Here is a 5919-nt window from a genome sequence, read left to right as displayed (position 1 = left end):
TAAAAGTTGGAACAGCTTCATTATGTCATTTGGGACTTTCCTGCAAAATTTGGTGTTGTTTGGAGTTGATTTGATACGGTTCGGACGCATGATTCCAATTCTAGAAGTTCTTGAGGTTCCTAGGGAATTTCATGTGTTTTGACACCCAATTCGTGGTTTTAGAAGTTATCTAGATGATTTGAGTGTGCGAGCGAGTCCACGAGTTATTTTTAGACTTGTGTGCATATTTTGTTTATAGCTGGTACTGGTATCATCGCATTTGTGATGTATTAGTCGCAAATGCGACCTTAGCAGTGTCATTCTAGGATTCGCATTTTCTAAGCTATCTCCGCATTTGTGAGTTCACATTTGCGAACCGAGTGTCGCAATTTCGACATCTACATCCTGCTAAAAGCTGAGTATTCCGAGTTCTTGCTCATTTTTCATATTTTTGAACCCTAATTCCAAGAGGTTGAGATTTTGAAAGAAAAGTTTCATACCAAATCATTGGGTAAGTGTTTATATTGAATTTTCAACTATATTTTGTGATTATATCTTGGATTTAACATCAAATCATGAAAATCTAAAGGAAAATTTGGGGAAAATTGGGAAATCTTTCAAAAATGTAAAATGATAATTTGAATGACCAATCGGTGTCGGAATTAGATAATTTTCATATGGGTGAACTCGTATAGGAATGAGAATTCAGTTTTCATAAATTTTATCGGGTTTCAAGGTGCGGGCTCGGGGAGTTGACTTTTATGCAAATTGTATAAGAATCATAGTTTTGTTAATTGAAATTATTTTGTATTACATTGTTTGATGTATTCAAGTCATTTTTAGCTAGATTGAGCCGAGCGTTGATGAATTTGTAAAGGAAAAAGCTAAATTGAGTGTTGAATTGACCGGATTGAGGTAAGTATCTTGCCTAACCTTGTGTGTGGGACTCCCCCTTAGGATTTGAGTATTCTATGCTAATTGTAGTCCATGCATGCAAGGTGACGAGTGTGTGCTCGGACTTATTTGTGTAAAATTTGCCTTTAGGACTCTTAGGTCCTTATGTTCATTAAGTGAGGAGCTTTTCCAATATGATTGGGTTTCCTAATTTCTTTTTTCACCTCCATGTGCTCCATATGATGTTGTTCGCTTTCCTCTCACTCTTACTTGCTACTTGACCCTTATTTGCCTTAATTGAAGTGATTGCCTTCTTTATTGTTTTGATACTTCTTGATTGTGAATTACTCTATGACATCATGAAAATATGTTACATGTCCAATTGTTGTGATTACCGGTGTAGTTATTACATGCTTATTATGTCTTGTTGTTTTGTTATGGTTATTGTGCTTCATGATTTTTCCATGATTCTTATTACGTGCTACTCATGTTTAGATTGACAATTATTCATGTTGAACAAGACTTATGACATTCTCTTGGTAATTGACCATTGTTGAGTATTGACTCAAGTTGAGATCTATATTGCGAAGCTAACGGTTGCAATAAGATTGTCTATTGTTTATTCCCTTGCCCGGAGGTTATTGGTTCTATTGTTGATTCTCTTGCCGGGATGTTATTGTTTCTATCGTTGATTCCCTTGCTGGGATGTTATGGTTTCTATTGTTGATTCCCTTGCCGGGATATTATTGTTTTTATTGTTTGGGCGAGGGAGAGTGTGAAGCACGAAGGGTGATGCCGTTCATGATATTGCAAGGAAGAGTGTAAAGCACGAAAGGTGATGCCTTGCCGATATTGTGAGTGGAAAAGAATGAAGGGTGATGTTGTGCCACATGATTGAGTATAAAAGCATGAATGGTGATGTCGTACCACATTATTGAGAGTAAAAGCACGAAGGGTGATGTTGTGCCATGATTATGAGAGACTTAAAGCACGAAGGGTGATATCGTGCACATTTGTGTTTATGCATATGTTGAGGAAGAGTGATAAAGCACGAATCGTGATGTCGTGCACTTTCTGTTTGTTGTGTTTATTTGTGGTTATCAATTCAAGCGTTTTAGTTGTTCAGATTCCTTTACTACTGTGATCCTTTGTGATGGAACCCAATAGTGCTTTTAATACTTTGTCGTATTTATATACATATTTCAATACTTCAAGTTTCAATAATTGTTCATTTTTAATTCAATTATTCACTCAATTAAATTCCCTTAAACCATCTGAGGTTGTAATTTACTTAAAAAGTAATTTCTACTAAGTTAATTTATTAAATCCCATGTTATAGGTAATAATTCATTCGATGTTGTATTTTAATTGAAAATGGTATTTTCTTTATGCAAATGATTTATAAAAATAACTTCATCTTCTCTTGCTGAGTTCCTAACTGCCTTAGAAGTTGTACTCTACTTTATGTTATGTAAATGAGACTCTTTGAAAATCTTAATTGCATTGGTTATTGACCCTATGTATTGAGTAACATGAGAACATTATTATGCAAAGAGAGAGTATGTGGGCACAAGGTTCCTGATGTTCTAAAGGTTTGGTAATTGAGGTTATGATATGAGACATTGAGTTTGAGATGGCTGGAATTGTGCATCAGAAATTATATGATTGATTGAGCTGACATCGCCTTCCTTGTTGAGTACATTATTATTTGTCTGTGTTCCAGCTATGTTGGTGTTAATTTACTTGGTTATCTTTCGTTTCCATCCAAGTTTCCTTTTATTATTTCGACTGTTTGTAGTTTGATTTATCCCTGTTGTTCATATTACTTCGTTACTTTTATCTTGATATTTGTTATCATATCCTGTTTAACCTGTCTGACCAATAGGTGTCTCGACTGTTTCTCGTCACTACCCCACGAAGGTTAGTCTTGATACTTATTGGGTACCGCCGTGGTGTGCTCATACTACACTTCTATACATTGTTGTGTATAGATCCAGGAATTGATCGATGGTAGCGGTACGGATCGTCACGGTGGAGACTCAAGGTAACCTGCTTCTGCGTTCGTAGGCCTCGGAGTCACCTTCATTTGTAATTATGTTCCATTAATTCCTTCTCGTTGTGGAACAGTGTTGTATTTATTTTCTATAACTTCTCTTAGAAAGGCTTGTGACATGTTTGGAAAATTGTGATTTACTTAGAGTTATTTAATTTGAAGTCAGTAAATGTCAGAGTTGTTTCAGTTAATGTTAGGCTTACCTAGTTTAGAGACTAGGTGCCATCCCGACACATTCGGAGGGATTTTGGGTCATGACAAGTTGGTATCAGAGCTCTAGGTTCATGGGTGCTACGAGTCATAAGCATGTTTAGCAAAGTCTTACGGATCGGTACGGAGACGTCTGTACTTACTTTGAGAGGCTACATAACTATTAAGAAATTTCACTTCTTTCATTCCTTATCGTGCGGTATTGAGTCGGCTCGAAGTATATGACTCATGTTCCTTTACATCCACTCATGTATAATGTTATGCTCCCAGTGTCTGCTATGCGCTAGTGGTTCGCGATGCTATAGACGGGCTACGAGGTAGTCGAGGATGCTTAGACATTATCTCAACGTGTTGTCTAGACTGAAGATACAGAGGCATTGAGAGACTATTTAGTTGTTCATATGGAGGCGCAACGATTCTCGGTATCTAATTGATGAGTGTGAGCTTGAGAAGGTTTAGTTGGCTGGTTAGTCGTCGAGATTGAGGTAGCGTCGCGAGGTGGATGTTGATTGAGGATAGTTGGTGGTATTGGAGTACCTAGTTAATTGTGTTGTACGAGTTGTGAAGGTTAGTTTTACGGATCATGAGGTGATGTTTATTATGGCTTCTCGCCAAGTGGAGGAGTCCATTAGCGACATTCAGATTGTAGAGTCAAATTTACATCATTTTTAGCCTGAGATATATGCATATGTGGTATTGGCAGATTCCCAGAATTTGTATATGACCAAGGTTTGAGATCTTGCCGGGATGATGTTGGGGCTTACAGTATTTCTACGTCATTAATGGATCTACATTTCAGCATCAAGGGGAGTCGGAGGAACAACTTCAATTTTATAGGAGGTCTATTCAGCGTGGGTATCGTGGTTGCAGCAGAACATGGTGCTTAAGAGGAAATGTAGTGGTTTATAAGCTTTTGGGCCACATGGTTCGTGTTAGGATCATCTGTATTTTATGGCTTTGATTGGGACTATTGCATATCGACTATCTGAAGAAATGGGTCAGTACAGTAGTGTTGGGTCAGCATAGCAATGGAAGTAATTAGTCCTTTAGAATGGGAATTCTTTACTGGCATTTGTGATAGCACTCTTGGATTGGACTATTTGTGTGACTCAGTTGGGTTGGGGAGGTGGAGTCCTGATGGCTTAGTTGCGTGCGGGCAGATCTCGGAGGGTTCTCGACAGCTTGGAAATGGGTTGAGTTGGCTGTCTATCATAGGCATAAGGAAATATGTTGTGCATTGTTGTTTTCTCTTACATAAGTGTCAGAAATTAATTGAGTGTTGGCGTTGTTGGCTATCATGTGTGAAGAGTGTGCATTTTTGGAAAGGACCTTGAGTTTTGGTTTGTAGAGCGTGGCCGGTAGCAAGGTGATTACTGGGTTTTGAGGCTTTCAAGGTTCATTTTTTGTCACGCGGCCAGTAGTTCTATATGAATCCTTTAGCAGAATGATAGGGTCTGAGTAATGTATCAACCATTTGATTTGCGTAGTTGAGTTCGGGTATGGAAATTTGGTATTCATGAAGTTTTGGGGCTAGATGCCCTCATATGTGGATTATTTCCTATGGGTGGATTGTGAAGAAATCTTAGGAATGGAATAATTAATTGCATGTGTTATCGATAGGTTGCTATGGATCTTTTAAATGATATTTACCTATTTGGAAATAACCAGGATTTGGGTTGGGGGCTATTTGAAAGTTCAATGAGAATATGTATCTCGTGTCAGGTCAAGTTTGTGTGCTCCTAGGAGGTTGTCATTATGGTTATGCTATCAGGAAAAATAGATATTATTTGTGCCCCTAGCCTATGTTATGTGCTATTCTTTTATTCTTTGTTCGGCGGTGAGGTTGTATGATTATACCCCATACATGTTGTAATTCTGTTTAGGCCTTATGGTGAGGCGGGTGAGATAGCCCTCGCGATGTTGATTTGTTCATTGCACGTTAGCTGTGCTTGCTTCTTTTATTTTCCCACAATTTTATTTGTGCGATATGTTGTACTTGATATTAGTGTTCATACGATCAGTGAACCCGTGCATTTTGGACTTGATTAGCATTTGGGAGCGGGCAGCACGCTGCAGCGGATGTTATGTGGTATATCCCTTTCCTTATGTTTATTTGGTTTTGTGTTTTCCCTCTGTGGGATGATTTGATGAAAACTATACTTTTGTTATTACACATGTTGTATTTGTTAGATAATTCTTATACTTTGCTTTCCTTTATTTGTGCTCAATAATTGAGTTATTGCTGGTTTGGTACAAATTGTGTAATGTGAGAATCCGTGTAGTCCGTGGTGAGCTGTTAGTTAGTTTGCTTGTATTGGGTGAGATGAGATTCTTAGACCTGAGGTTAGTACTATGGTATTAGGGGTGATAAGTGTTTGGAAGTATGGGGGTGTTTCTGCTATGATTTGGGTAATGGCCCTTGGCAGGCGAGAGAGCTTCTTGATTTGTTCTCTTCATGGTTGGCTATTAGTTCCCGCATATTTCTTTATCATGAGCAACGATGTGGAGGTCCGAAACAATGTTATATTCAATGTGAAGTGTATTGCCGACATCAAGAATGTTATTTGAGCAGCTATGGTGGTCGGAGGTTATTGCTTTGGGCATTTGAGTTGTGTGGGGCAACATGTGACTATATTCTGGATTGCAATTTTGGCTCGGTTCAGCTTGTTCAGGTTCATCCAGTGTGATGACGTGGAATTCGCGTCCTATGATGAATTTTAGATGTTGAGGTTTGGGTTCTATTCTAAGGTTATGGGATAAGGAGGAGATGAGACCTTCAGTAA

Source organism: Nicotiana sylvestris, chromosome 2 (assembly GCF_000393655.2).
Source record: "Nicotiana sylvestris chromosome 2, ASM39365v2, whole genome shotgun sequence".
NCBI lineage: Eukaryota > Viridiplantae > Streptophyta > Magnoliopsida > Solanales > Solanaceae > Nicotiana > Nicotiana sylvestris.
This window is presented reverse-complemented; position numbering follows the sequence as displayed.